Raw genomic sequence first — 15481 nt, 5'->3', positions numbered from 1 at the left:
CACATCCAAAGGACTGGGTGGGGGTGAGATGTCTCTGAGTGCCCAGGGCCAGCTCTTGGGTCAACTGGCAGGGATGTCTTTAAATGACCTTTCCCAACAATGAGTTTATTTGTTTATTTGTTTTTTTTTTGTTTCTTCCCCCAGCTGGAATGGTACCCGGTATATGGAGGTTGAGGAAATACATACTAAAAAAACAAACAAACAAAAAAGCCAGCAACAACAACAAAACAAACAAACAAACAAAAAACAGGGATTCTCAACTTTGGCAATATTGACAATTTGGGCCAGATCATTCTTTTGGTGGTGGTGGTATCCTGTACACTGTAGGACGTTTAATAGCATCCCTAGATGCCCGTACATCCCTGGTACATGGCAACCACAAACATCTCCAGCCATGGCCAAGTATCCACTGTGAACAAAACTCCCCAATGAGGAAGAGGTGTATGATGAACTTACCTGGGTACTACTGATACTTTGTTGCTACTATGTAGCTATAATGTTTCTCCTACTTCAGATACATTCTGCTCTCCAGTGTCTTTTTTTCTCATCAGTACCAGACACTAATAATGTTACAATGAAATTGTTCAATCATTAGAAAAAAATACTGGTCTGATATTTTCAAAGCAGACTTAAAAAAAAATAACTATTGATTTTCTCCCTCTGAAGCTTACCATTTACTTAAGAAAACCCAGCATGGCTATTAATTTTCTTCAAAATTTATAAATGTTTGACCCTTTCATACCATGTCAAGGCTTTGAACTTTCAAAACTTCTCACTTGGCTATTAATGGTTTAATATAACTGAAAGAGATCCTTCTCCAGTCTTCATCCTCCCTACCCCATGTTTGAAGTTTCAGTACCTTCATTGTCACAGAGAAACTAACTTCTCCTAGCTCATTTCCACTTGCTTATTGACTCTGCCTTATGTCTGGTATGGTATTTCCTTGTGTCCTTTGCTCAAGTGGCAAGAAGATGTGCCTAGAATGGGCTTGTGGCTGACTGTGGTGATTCTGCTGTGTCAGCCTTGGTCCTGGGGGAGCAGGGAAAGTTAACTGGTCCCCTATCTAAATTGTTGAATTTATTGGCATTGAGAAATTAATTATATTCCCTTATTCCTTTAAAACTGTAGAATCTGTGGTGATGCCATTCTTCTTATTGCTGATACCACTAATTAGTATCATCTCCCTTTTTTTCTTGATTACTCTAAAGATTTATTAATTTTACTGATCTTTCAAAGAACTGGCTTTTGGTTTTATTGATTTTTCTCTATGCTATTCTGATTTCTTTTTTTTTTCCACTTTATTTATTTTTGGGAAAGAGAGTGAGTAGGGAAGAGGCAGAGAGAGAGAGAGAGGTGGGGGGGAGAGAGAGAGAATGTCAAGCAGGCTCGATGCTGTCAGCACAGAGCCCGATGCAGGGCTCTAACTCACAAACCATGAGATCATGACATGAGCCGAAACCAAGAGTTGGACACCTAACCCACTGAGCCACCCAGCAGGCACCCTTATACTTTTCTGATTTCTATTTTATTGTTTTCTCCTTTAATCTTCATTAATTTCTTTTTGGGGAGGTAATTTTTCTTCTTCCTTTTTTTTTTTGTTTTGTTTTGTTTTGTTTTGTTTTGTTTCTTAAGTTTGAAATCAGTGTTATTTGAGACCTTTTTTTTCCTAACACAGGTGGGTAGTCTTATCATCTTCCCTCTAAGAACTGTTTTTAACTGCATTCCATATATTTTAATATGCTGTGCTTTTATTTTTATTCAAATTATTTTCCAGTTTCTCTTCTGAGTTCTTCTTTGATGGATTTCTTCTTTTATGGAAATGTATTATTTAGTTTTGACATATTTGGGGATTGTGTAAATATGTTTTTAATTGTCAATTTCTAATTGAATTCTGTAGTAGTCAATGAACATACTTTGTCTTATTCAAATCCTTTTAAATTTATTATCCAGGACTGAGGCAAGACTTCTGATACTCTGCTCAGTGCCTCATTAATTATGAGGTTTTCCACTATGGCTGGAAAGGTATTCTTCCTAACCTGTGAAATTTCCAGAGTTCTCTCTTATGTAATTCCTGTACTCTCCCTTGTAAACTCTAGCTACCTTGGTCTTCCCAAACTCTCAACTTCATGTCTTGTATTGTATGTAGACAGTCAGAATTAGAAACAACAGAAGATCATTGAACAGCTCTAGTGATTCAACTTCTTTACCCATCCCGATGTCATGGCCTGAGAACTTCAAGTAGTACATGCTGGTACAATTGTATGGCTAAGTTCTTTTACTCTTTGGTCTCAAGGATTACTGTGCTCTGTTTCCTGCTGTCCAGTATCTTCAAGACAATCTTAAAATACATTTTGTCTAACGTTGTTGTTTGTTTCAGGATGGAGAGTCCCTGTCCAGTTTCTGTTACTCCATCTTTATTGAAAGGCCTCAGAACATTTTTAAATTTACAAACATGGAAAGCGTGCCGTCTTTAACTGTGTATGCCATTCTGACCATCCATTTCCCATCCATTTGTCTAGACTTTTCTATCTAGTTTTATGACTCTAATTCTTTAGGGTTTAAATCACCCCCTATATCGTTTGTGAAACTCCTATCAATAGTATGCATTAAAATAATACGCTAATTTTGTGTAAAATTATAGTGGACATATATGGGAGTGTCTACTTCACTGGTTTTTTTCCTCCAAAGTCACTTCTGTAACTTGAAAGATTGTAGCTGTTTTTACAAAATCTCCTCCTATGTCTATGTCTGACTGAACCAATGGTGTTTGACTCAAAAACAACAACATTAATTGTATATCAGGAATTTGGCATTTGGGGTTTACTAGTAGTCAGTTATTCTTATGGGTGGACTGTAGTCCAGCAGGCAACCAAAAAAGGTCAGAATGTCAGTGGGGAGAGAGAAAGATGGATGTGAGAGAGAGGGGAGAGAAGTGAGAGAGTATAATGGAATAGAACAGAGGACAAAAAAAGGAAGGAGAGGGAAGAAGGAGGGACAAAGAGTCTAAAGATTAGAGTATCAAGTAGTTGCACAAAGAGAATACAAGGTTTGAGGAGTGCCTTCATCTTGATTGTCACACCTTCCCTGGTTTCCTTGAAACATCCTGAAACCCTCATACAATGTTTTCCTCTCTTGTTTAAGGTCAATCCTATTACCCATAGCCAGTGAGTCCTCCCGAGTATAGGGATTTAAATTAATTATTACAACTTTCACTGAATTCAGGAAAACCATTATCTGGAAAGGTACGGAGATAGTGCCAAGATAGTGCCAGACTATAGGTAGACAATTGAAAGTAGACAGTATCTAAGAAAGGTTTTGAAGATACTAAGATCCTTGAAATTTAAGAAAGATTTCCCTATGTTGGGAGGATAAAGAAAGTCATCCCAGGAATGGGAAATATCATGAATAGAGACATGGAGTTAAAACACGACAGGAGTGGAAGAAGCAGGGTTTAACTAGTTTCATTGGAATATATATATTGTGGATGAACTTGTGTATTTTGTGATATACAAAGGAAGCCTTCAGATTTCAGATTCTGGTGTTGGACTTGATGTGATGGGCATCGCTAGGAGTGGCACATTTCCCCCCACTTGTTTTTAAACAATAACATGATGAAATGTGCTTCAAGGAAGATCAGTCTGGTAAGAAAGCACTGGATTGATTAAAGAGCCTAGAGCCCAGATGGAATAGATGGATTAGGAGGCTGTATCAATTTAGGGGCATTTAGCTTTAAGTCACGGAAAAGCCTAACTGCGGTGGCTAAATGGAAGAGAAAGAGAGAGAGAAAGAATTTATCAGATCATGTAACTAAAACATCCATGGATAAGGCTGAATTCAGAAAACAACTGTGTTAGGGGCTCAGATAATGTCATTAGAGCTGAATTTTCTCTGGTATATATTCCACCTGTGCTGCCTACCTCAACAGCTGCACATAGTCACATCTGTCAGTTCCATACTCTACTCTCTTGGTGGAAAGGTGTCTAAAGAAGCCCCAGCATCAATTTGTCTAAAGTTCATGTCTAGCAGTAAAAATGGATACCTTGCTGGACTCATTCCCAAATTCATGGGCTTTATTCTGATTGGCCACCATAGATCATGGACTCCTCCCAGAATATCTACTGTCGTCAGGAGGGTACAGTGCTTTGTTCACATCTGGGCCATGTAAAATAAGAAAGTAGAATGTTTAACTTTCATTTGTTGCCCAATGCTAGTTTATCCCAAAGCCTCTTTTCATACATGATTTAATGTTTTGTGATGAGGGAAAGCAACACCATTTGTAAGATGGAAATAATCATTTACTGAATTTTAAGTCAAAAATATATTTAAAAGACACAATTTCAGGTTTAAGATTTTTAGTATAGTTTTATTATTAAGTATTCCAGAACACACTGCATTGACAAATTTCTTCTTACCGTGAACTTTCACAACACACATAACCTCTTGAAGTCGCGAGTTTATAATGGCAATGCTGATGCTCCTTTAACTCTGTTACAGGGAACTGTGCTGCTGTGATAAGAGGAAAATGCATGTTTGCGTTTGGACAACTCATCATCTTTCCAAATCATGATTAGTTGGTGGCAGGACAATATAACACCAAATCATATGCAAAGATAGCCCGGATTTGAAATATGAATCTTTTGCCAGTGTAAGAGATGAAGATGACAGTTGTAATCTCTTCAGATTCATAATTTACTAAGTTGTAGGCAGGTTAGCAGTGATGGAACATCCCTGGGCAGGGTGTTAGCAATTTTAAGATCATCTTATTGCATTACACAAATGGGAAGTTTAAAAGTTTGGGTCTGTCCTCATCTCTACCTTGAGCAACTCTTGGGGACACGCTAGCTCTAGAAATGAAATGTGTATATACATGGACATGCATATTGCTATAGCTTATCCTCTTGTGTATTACACACTAAACAGTGGATTGTTTATGGTATGAAAAGTATTGTGTTATTGTGAGGATGTAAAACACTATGGGCAAATAACTATGGGTTTTGCTATCAAATAATGAAATGACATTTGTTACTGCCTCTGTAGTCAACAGAGAACATTTTCTGATGAAGTTATTCAGGTTATAGTAGGGGGCTAAAAGGCTGAACTCATTCCCTATAACAACTAGGAATTTGTTGTGATCTAACATAGCAAGGATTGTTTTCCATTCATAGCCATCAAGGAACAGCGCATGAAGACAGCTGAACAATATAAATGAAGAAATTTTCAATGATGGCTTTGCTTAGGCTTCTGCTATATTATCATCTAGAGAAAGTATTGTCAAATTGATGTGGCTTAGGACATGGCAGAAGGAATATCCTTGGAAATATCAAGGGATATTTCCTTTTACCTCAGATTCTTTCTCTTTTACCATATACCTTATTCTCATGCAACTATAATTAACTTATATATATGATATACTATATTATAAATATAATATATACTATATAACATACTATATTATAAATATAATATATATTATATATTTTATGTGTTCTATATATGTATATGTGTGTGTAAATATGTATGTATATGTATATATAATTTATGTATCTGTATAATGTATGTATAATGTGTATGTATATGTATGTATGTATATGTATAATGTGTGTTTGTATAGATATAGATATAGATATAGATAGATATAATTCAGTTTATTTAGACTTAAAAACACATCAGTTCATTCATTTCTCTTTACCCTGCTCCCTCAACTCTGTGAAGTACCAACCTGCCCTCTTTATCTATTAACTTGTGTGGGTTTTGTTTTTTTTTAATTTTTAAATTTTTGTTTTTTTACACTTTGGCTTATAAGAGATCATACAGTATTTGTCTTTCTCTGCTTTTTTGTTTTGTTGTTATTTTACATCGATACTTCTCTTTCTTTCTATATTTCTAACTCTCTTGCAACTATAATTCTTAAGTGTGATTATATGATGAATCAAAGTTTAGCCCTCTTAGCTTATACCCACTTTGAAAGCTTACATGAAAGATTTACCACTGTTAAAAATAAACTAAAGCATGAGATGCCTGGATGGCTCCGTTAGTTAAGTGTCTGACTCTTGATTTCAGCTGAGTTCTTGATCTCATGGTTTGTGAGATGGCTCCTGGTGTCTACACTATAGTGAGCACAGAGCCTGCTTGGGATCCTTCCCCCACCTCCCACTTGCATTCTCTCTCTCTCTCTCTCTCTCCCTCTCTCTCTCTCAAAATAAATAAATATCTTTTTAAAAAGATAAACTAAGATACGTTACATTTTTAAAATACATTTTTAAAGCAAAATCTATTTGAAAAGGGCTGTGCCAAACTGGAAGTGATTAACAGCTCTCCATGGGCAGCTGCTCTGGGAGAGATTGCTATGGAGAGAAGATGGAAGTAAAGTAAGGAAATTATTGATTGACTATAGCTTAAAGCCAAGTTGACTGTAATTGGTTGTCTTTAGGTTTAAATTTTATGACCTGGAGGCATTTATAGGCTTAGATTTTTATTTATTTATTTGCTTACTTACTTACTTACTTACTTACTTATTTTTTAAAGCCATCACAGCATTAGAGCTACTGGTCTAATGGCTTCCTTGTTTAATGAATTTAACCCCATTCACTGGGGAGACTCCCTCTCCAAACCTCCATTGTTCCGTAACTATAGTCCCTAGGTGTCTGGAGGAATATAAGAGATAAATATCAATTTGTTTAGAAATTTAGAAAGTGTGATTGATTATCCTCATGACATTACTTCATCCTATGGAAATAAAATCAATATTTAACATCATGTCTGACCCAACAATAGAGATTTTCACAAATATGTGTGATTCACACATGCACGATTTGTGTTAGACTCATTCCTTCTATCTAAACAGCTATCTAAACTTTCACATGCCTTTTGAAAATACAATTCACTGTGGATAAAAATGAAACCAGGTGAAGCACAGAGACTCCAGCTAAGATCTGGTTATTGATAGATCCATTATTTGGAATTTCTTGATTGGCCTTTTCAAAACAGGGATCAGAGGAATTGGGATGACATTCTGTGAGGTACTATCTCATCTTAAAGTGGCCTTTTCCAAAAGCCTTGGAATGAAGAATTAGTCTGTTTGTATTTCTCTTGCTTGAGTGCAGGGAAATAGATCATAAGAGAAATTGGTTATGGGTAAGACTAAGGTATCTGTAACATCATGAAGAGATTGGGGTTTCTGGTGGTAGATAAAACAGTCAGAAAAGTTACCCCTGTTAGCAATAGCCTGGGAGATTCAGATCATAGCATTATTGTTCTAAGCCAATACTAGAGTAAAAAAAAAGAAGAAAAGTGTTTCATGTTTAGTTAAAGTAGGAAGCCTTAAAACTTTTTTTTTTCATGTTTATTTTTGAAAGAGAGAGAGAGAGCAATCAGGGGAGGGGCAGAAAGGGATGAAGACACAGAATCCAAAGTAGGATCCAAGTTCTGAGCTGTCAGCACAAAGGCCAACATGTGGCTCTAACTCACGAGCTGTTGAGATTGTGACCTGAGCTGAAGTTGGATGCTTAACCTGACTAAGCCACCCACATGCCCCTAAATTAGGATGTCTTGATCCACTGTTTTGGGAGGAGGCAGTCTACCTCAAAATTAGCTACTTTTCTTCTTTATAAATTTGATTTGGAAGTCACCAAGATCTGCACAGGACCATATGTCAGGCACAGCTTCCTTCAGCTGTGAGATAAGTACTCAAGGCTCAAGTCCTTAAAGTCTGGCTGCCGTCTGGGTATTGAGGAGGACCTGGTATAGTACCTTCCAGGGAGATTCAAGGGCAGTCTTTGTTCTTAGTGCTTCCAAATCCAAAGGGTGGGAGAAAATTGGAAATGTTAGTTTAGAAAATCATAGATAGTTAAGGAAACTGGAGTACAGATCCAGTCTGGTTTACAGGTATTGTAACACAACATCAAAGAAAATTCATAGGATTAAAATCTAGCATGAACCAAAGTGCAAACATAGTTTTTCTCTCTCCACATATATTCATTTTTTACCAAATATAGTCACAATAAAACTAATTTGTTTGCATTAAATTTGGCCTGATTATTCACATAAGTATAGCAAACATAGTTACTGACCCTGTTAACTCTTTCTAAGACTACTTTGCTGGAACTTTTCATAAGGAGTCTCAGGATGAACGCTTGAAGCCTCTGAGGCCAGAAAACCAAGCCAAAGATTGGTCATCAGATTTACCTGCATTACCATTTCTGTCAAAGCCTTGGTAATGCAGCCAATGTTTCCACTTCTGTCCTTCTACAAGGCGAGCTATTATTGAACTTATGCAAATAACTAACTGTATTGCCAAGAAAAGAATACTCAAAAGTATTCTGGAGGGTTCAGAGAGAAAGAGGAAATGTTTTCATCTTTGTTTACAAGAATATACTTTATCAAATTGCTGTAAATCCTAGATAGCTTAAGGAAAGGGTTTCCTTCAATCTGAAAACAAAAACAAAAACAAAAACAAAACCCCTCAAACCAAAGCATCAAGGAACCTGCAGTGTTCAAACTAAGAGTCATAAAAATTATAATCAGCCTCCTTAGTTCATTCAGTCCCATGTGATATTTTATTTGCTTGAATACACTTTTTCCACTAGTTCTGGAAATTCTTATACAGTTAAGTTTTATGATATTAAAGTTATCAGAAACGTGAGCTTGCTGAATGTCTTTTCCATGAATTTCCTTAAAATGAATCATTTTTGCAAGAACACTGTTGTAAAAGCATCAGAATAAAACAATAATGATCTATGAAAAGACTTAAAGATGCTCATTGTTAAAGATCTGATGAGAGTTCATTATAATGAAATTGACAAGGAAATTTGGTTATTTCTGTAACATGCAACACTTTAAGATAATAATGAGAATTATGACTGACAACATTATGCTGGGACATATCAGATCTGTGAGAATTTCACAGAAGAATTTTTAGAGCCCTTATACCACATATCTACAGAAATGCAACAAAAGGAGGGCTTAGTATTTTTATTTTATGGTGTTTCTCATGTAATTTAACATCAAATTAGCCCAATTAATTTAACATCACCCTTTTTGTAAGAAGAGAATATCTATTTTTGGGGATGTCCCAGGGACTCTTTGGAAATCTCAAAGCTAGTTCAAGGTGAAAGAAGGCTTCATTTAGAATTTCATTTGGGGAAGTTTGTCATAAATATCAAAAGATTTTAAAACCCTTGGTCAAATAGGAGCCTGGTTAACTGTGAAACAATATGTAGTTACTCATTTAACTGTAGTGACAACTAAAGACTTCACAGGAAAATATAGAAGGTTGCATGGTTCTGAGCAAAATGTAGCTCTTTTAATATGAAGAGTACTAGGTTTATAAATAATCAAACACCTGATAAAGACAGCAAACACAGGAAATTATTCTGATTAAAATATCACATAAAAGCTAAAGAAAACCTTTCTTTTTTGTTTTTTTTGTTTTCTTTTGATCAGATGAATCATCTATAAAAACTTGTCATTTCAGCAGATGAAAGAAAATTCAGATTTAGTTTTACATAAGTACAGCATTGATATTAAAGCTTATTTAAAAAGAAAACTTCACATTCATTTACCTTTAATATGCATAAAATTCCTTTCCTAAGTTGCCTTTGCACAAACTTGTTACAACTTCTTTATTACGTTTAGATTTTGTCCTATTTTTTTCTTTTTAAACAACCAGTCTCACTTTAGAACAAAATGACATTTTCCCTCCGCAAAAAAAAACCCATCTCTATTCTTATTTCAATGGACATTGGGTTGCTTTCATATCTTAGGTGTTGTAAATAATGTTGCAATAAACATAGAGGTGCATTTATCTTTTTGGATTAGTGTTTTCATTTTCTATGGGTAAATACCCAGTAGTGGAATCAGTGAGTCATAATTTTTTGAAGAACTTTCGTACTGTTTTCCATAGTGGCTATGCCAATTTGCATTTTCATCAACAGTGCATAAAGGTTCCTTTTACTCCATATCCTCACCAATACTTGTTATTTCTTAAGTTTTTCATCTTAGCCATTCTGACAAGTATAAAGTGATATCTCATTATGGTTTTAATTTGCATTTCTCTGATGATTAGTGGTGTTGAGCATCTTTTCATATGTCTGTTGTCCATCTGTATATCTTCTTTGGAAAAATGGCTATTCATGTCCTCTGCCCATTTTTTAAATAGGACTATTTGTTTTGGTGTTCAGCTGTATGAGCTATTTATATATTTTGGATTTTAACCCCTTATCCAATATATCATTTATAAATATCTTCCACCATTCAGTAGGTAGCCTTTTTGTTTTGTTGATGGTTTTGTTTGCTGTACAAAAGCTTTGTATTTTGCTATAGTCCTAATAGTTTAATTTTGTTCCCCCCTCCACCATCTGAGGAGACGTATTTAGAAAAATATTCCTACAGTTGATGTCAAAGAAATTACTGCCCATGTGTTCTTTTAGGAGTTTTATGGTTTCACATTTTACATTTAAGCTTTTAATCCACTTTGAGTTTATTTTTGTGTATCTATAAGAAGATAGTCTAGTTTCATTCTTTTGTATGTAGCTATTCTGTTTTACCAGTATCCTCTGTTGCAGAGGCTGTTTTCCCTCATTGTGTATTCTTGCCTCCTTTGTCATAGATTAATTGATGATTTAAGCATGGATTTATTTCTAGATTCTCTATTCTATGTTTCTATGTCTATGTGTCCATTTGTGTGTGCCAGTACCATACTGTTTTGATTACTACATCTTTGTAGTATATCTTGAAACTTGGGATTATGATACCTCTACCTTTGTTCTTTTTCAACATTACTTTGGTTATTTGGGATCTTTGTGGTTTCTTACAAACTTAGGAAAATTTGTTCAAGTTCTGGGAAATATGTTGTTGGCATTTTAACAGTGATTGCATTAAATTTGTAGATTGGCTTGGGTGGAAGGATATTTTAACAATATTGGTTTTTCCAATATGTGGGAATGGACTATCTTTCCATTTGTTTGTGTAATCTTTAATCTTTCATCAGTGTTTTATAGTTTCCAGAGTACAGGTCTTGCACATCTTTAGTTAAGTTTATTTCTAGGTATGTCATTATTTTTGATATAGTTATAAATGGGATTGTTTTCTTTATTTTTCTTTCTGCTATTTCATTATTAGTGTACAGATATGCATCAGATATCTATATATTAATTTTGTATCCTTTGACTTTAAAATTCATTTATCAGTTCTAGTAGTTTTTTGGTGGAGATTTTAGGGTTTTACATGTATAGTATTATGCCATCTGCAAATTGTGACAATTTAACTTTTCATTTATCAGTAGAAATACCCCTTATTTCTTGTTCTTGTCTCATTGTTGCATATAGGACTTCCAGTGCTATGTTATATAAAAGTGGTGAGAGAAAACATGTTTGTCTTGCTCCTGGTCTTAGAGGAAATTCTCTGTTTTTCCCCATGGAGTATGAAGTCAGCTGTATGTTTTTCATGAAAGGTTTTTATTATGTTAACGTATGTTCCCTTTAAACCTACTTTTTTGAAGGTTTTCATCATGTATGTACACTGTACTTCATCAGATACTTTTTCTGCATATATTGAAATGATCATGTTGTTTTTATCCTTATGTTGATGTGATGTATCACATTGATTGATTGAACCACCCTTGCAATCCTGGAATAAATCCCACTTGATTGTGGGAAATGACTTTTTAATGTACTGTTGGATTTACTTTGCTAATATTTTCCTGAGGATTTTTGCGTGTATGTTCATCACAGATATTGGTCTGTAGTTATCTCTCTCTTTTTTAATATTTATTTGTTTTTGAGAGGGAGAGAGCACAGGCAGGGAGGGGCAGAGAAGAGAGGGAGATAGAGGATCCCAAACAGGCTCTGTATTGACAGCAGAGAGACTGATATGGGGCTTAAACTCACAAACTGTGAGATCATGAGTCGAAGTCAGATGCTTAACCAGCTGAACCACCCAGGTGCCCCAAGTTCGTTTGTTCTCTCCCTCTCTCTCTCTCTCTCTCTCTCTCTCGCTCTCGCTCTCTCTCTCGTAATGTCTTTACCTGGTTTTAGTATCAGGGTAATGATGGCTTTGTAGTATGAATTTGGAAGCTTCCTTTCTCTTCTATTTTTTGGAATAATTTGAGAATCATAGGTATTAACCCTTCTTTAAATATTTGGTAGAATTCACCTGTGAAGCCATCTAATCCTGGACTTTTGTTTGTTGGGAGTTTTTTTTATTACTGATTCAATTTCATTGCTAGTAGTTAGTCTGTTCAAATTTTCTATTTCTTCCTGGTTCAGTTTTGGAAGGTTATGTGTTTCTAGGAATTTATCCATTTCCTTAGGGTTGTTCCAATTTGTTAGTATATAATTTTTCAAAATATTTTCTCATACTCTTGTTTTTCTGTGTTGTGAGTTACTATTTCTCCTCCTTCATTTTCTATTTTTTTTATTTGAGTCCTCTCCCTCTCTTTTTTCTTGTCTCTTGAGGTAGGCCTGTATTGCTATAAACCTCCTTCTAAGAACAACTTTTGCTGCATCCCAAAGATTTGGATCATTGTGTTTTCATTTTTATTTGTCTGCATATATATTTTTTTTAATTTCCTTTTTTATTTTTAGGTTGGCCCATTCATTAAAAAATATTTTTTAATGTTTATTTATTTTTGACATAGAGAGAGAGAGACACAGCGTGAGCAGGGGAGGAGCAGAGAGAGAGGGAGACACAGAATCCGAAGCAGTTTCCAGGCTCTGAGCTGTCAGCACAGAGCCCGACGTGGGGCTCAAACTCACAGACTGTGAGATCATGACCTGAGCCGGAGCCGGTCACTCAACTGACTGAGCCATACAGGTGCCCCGGCCCATTCATTTTAGTAGCATGTTATTTAGCCTCTATGTATTTGTATTATTTTGAGACTTTTTCTTGTGATTGATTTCTAGTTTCATACCATTCTGATTAGAAAAGATGCATGATAGGATTTCAGTCTTTTTGAGACTTGTTTTGTGGCCTCACATTGATCTTTTCTGGAGAATGTTCCATGTGCTCTTGAAAAGAATGTGTGTTCTCCTGTTTTAGGGTGGAATATTCTGAACATCTCTCTTAGGGTCATTTGGTCCAGTACGTCATTCAAAGCCACTGTTTTCTTGTTGATTTTCTATATAGATGATCTATTCATTGATGTGAGATGTTAAAGTCCCCAATTATTATCATATTACACTCAGTTTCTTCTTTATATTTGTTAATAGTTTCTTTATGTATTAGGTTCTGTATGTTTGGTGCTTAAATATCTACAATTGTTATATCCTCTTTTTGGATTGGTCCTTTTATTATTGTATAGTTTCCTTCTTTGTCTCTTTTTAGTCTTTGATTTAAAGTGTATTTTGTCTGATGTAAGTATTGCTACTCTTGCTTTCTTTCACCTTCATTTGCATGATAACTGTTTTTCTGTCCCTTCACTTCAAATCTGCATGTGTCTTTAGGTCTGTAGTGAATCTATTATAGGTAGCATATAGAGTGGTCTTGTTTTTTTATGCATTCAGTCACCTTATGTCTTTTGATTAGAGCATTTAGTCCATTTGCATTTAATATAATTATTGATAGGTATGTAGCTATTGTCTTGTGTTATTTGTTTTTCAGTTTTCATAGTTCTTCTCTGTTCCTTTATCTTCTCTTACTCTTTTCCTTTGTGGTTTGATGGCTTTCTTTAGGGATATGCTTGGATTCCTTTTTCTTTGTTTTTTTGTGTATCTGTTACAGATTATTTATTCATGGTTATCATTATGTTCATACACAATATCTTATGCATATAGCATTCTATTTTAAGCCGGTGGTTGCTTAAGTTTGAACCCATTCTAACAACACTAAAGTTTTACTCCTCCCACCACACATTTTATATATATATGATGTCATACTTTACATCCTTTTATTTTGTTAATCTCTTGAGTGATTTTTATAGGTATAATTGATTTTACTGCTTTTGTGCTTTAACCTTCATACTGGTTTTGTAAGTAATTAATATTTCTTTATTATGTTTGCATCTACCTGTGATTTTTTTCCCTTTAATAATTTTCTTACTCCTGATTATGGGATTATGGTCTTTTCTTTTGGCCCAAAGAATTCTCAACCTCTCATTCTCTTGAAAGTGTTGGCCTTATGAAGAAGAGATCCCCTGATGCCCTGTAGCACAATGTCCCCTGTTTACCAGAATCAGGTTCTTCAAGGGTATCTCCTGTATTTGTTGCTTGCACCTTACTGCTGTGGCCAAGCCTCATTTGCTTTCCATCCAGTTGACTGTGTTGGCCCCCTTTGGCTACTGAAGATGCACTGTCCAGGGTTTGGTTCCTATGTTGTAAAGGAGCCAATATGGGGGCTATTGTAGGCTTGTAGTTGGGTGGTATGAGTGTCAGACCAGATACCTGCCTTCAGCTTGTCTGCTGGTATGCAGACTCTAAACTGCAGTGTGCCCTCCTTGCCTGTCTTCTGAGAGGCTTTTGTTGGTGGGCAAGGCTGGCAGTTAGACCAGATGCCTGCCTTAAATCTATCTGCCGGGGCTGCAGTCATACTGGTGTGGGTGGTTATCTTTCCCTCTTGTCAGGGCATAGGTCACTTTAGAATGGTGCTGGTCCTTGCCAGAGCTGCTTGCAGGATGTGTCAAGGTAAGAGCTGCTTTGGAGGGATGTTTGTTCAGTGGGGGAGGTTGGATGGGGCAGATTTTCAGACCATTGGGATAGAGTACACACTGTTAGCAAGATAGGTGGAGGGTGTGCTCCTTCCTGAAAATGTTAGGTTATTGGAGGGAGGGGGGGACTAGATAAACAGTGCTCCCCAGCTCTTCGTTCTTGGAGAAGTTTTCTAAAGATACCTATCTCTTCAACACACATTCTGAGATTAGTAAATAAACCTCCATCACCTGTACCCCAGGTGCTTTTCATACTGTTGGTTCTATGCTGTATCTCACTGGTGTTGTTTATTATGCTGGCTCAATCAGGGCAAGGACTATAACTCTCTAGCTCTCTGAGCTAAGCCCACTGATTTTTAAAGTACCCAGAGGTAAGTTTCACTGTTTGTAAAAATATGTAAAGTTAAATCCCACTGATTTTCAAATTTTTTTAACATTTATTTATTTTTGAGACACAGAGAGACAGAGCATGAACGGGGGAGGGGCACAGAGAGAGGGAGACACAGACCAAAACAGGCTCCAGGCTCTGAGCTGTCAGCACAGAGCCCGACACAGGGCTCGAACTCATGGACTGCGAGATCATGACCTGAGCCAAAGTCAGACGCTTAACCGACTGAGCCACACAGGCACCCCATGGTTTTCAAATCCAAATGTCATTGGGACTTGTCTTCTCAGTGTAGGTCCCCCATGCCTAAGGTGCCTACGGTGGGGTTTGTTTCACTCCCTCTTCTGTGCTCCCTCCCTTTTCTGGTTAATCTTTCTGGGGGTTTGGTTCCAGATCACATTTGTGCCTCTCCTACCCTTTCTGGTATGGCTCCCTCTCTACAGTTAACTGTGGAAAGT

General features: G+C 36.1%; 1 pseudogene; it reads right to left on the bottom strand.

Moving 5' to 3' along the window:
• LOC123581917 overlaps nt 1-14520 on the bottom strand; it is a 104606-nt pseudogene extending 90086 nt beyond the window's left edge.
• Between the last annotated feature and the right edge of the window lie 961 nt (nt 14521-15481).

This window comes from Leopardus geoffroyi, chromosome A1 (genome assembly GCF_018350155.1).
Source record: "Leopardus geoffroyi isolate Oge1 chromosome A1, O.geoffroyi_Oge1_pat1.0, whole genome shotgun sequence".
NCBI lineage: Eukaryota > Metazoa > Chordata > Mammalia > Carnivora > Felidae > Leopardus > Leopardus geoffroyi.
Note: the sequence above shows the minus strand (reverse complement) of the source record. Positions and strands in the feature narration are given on the sequence as shown.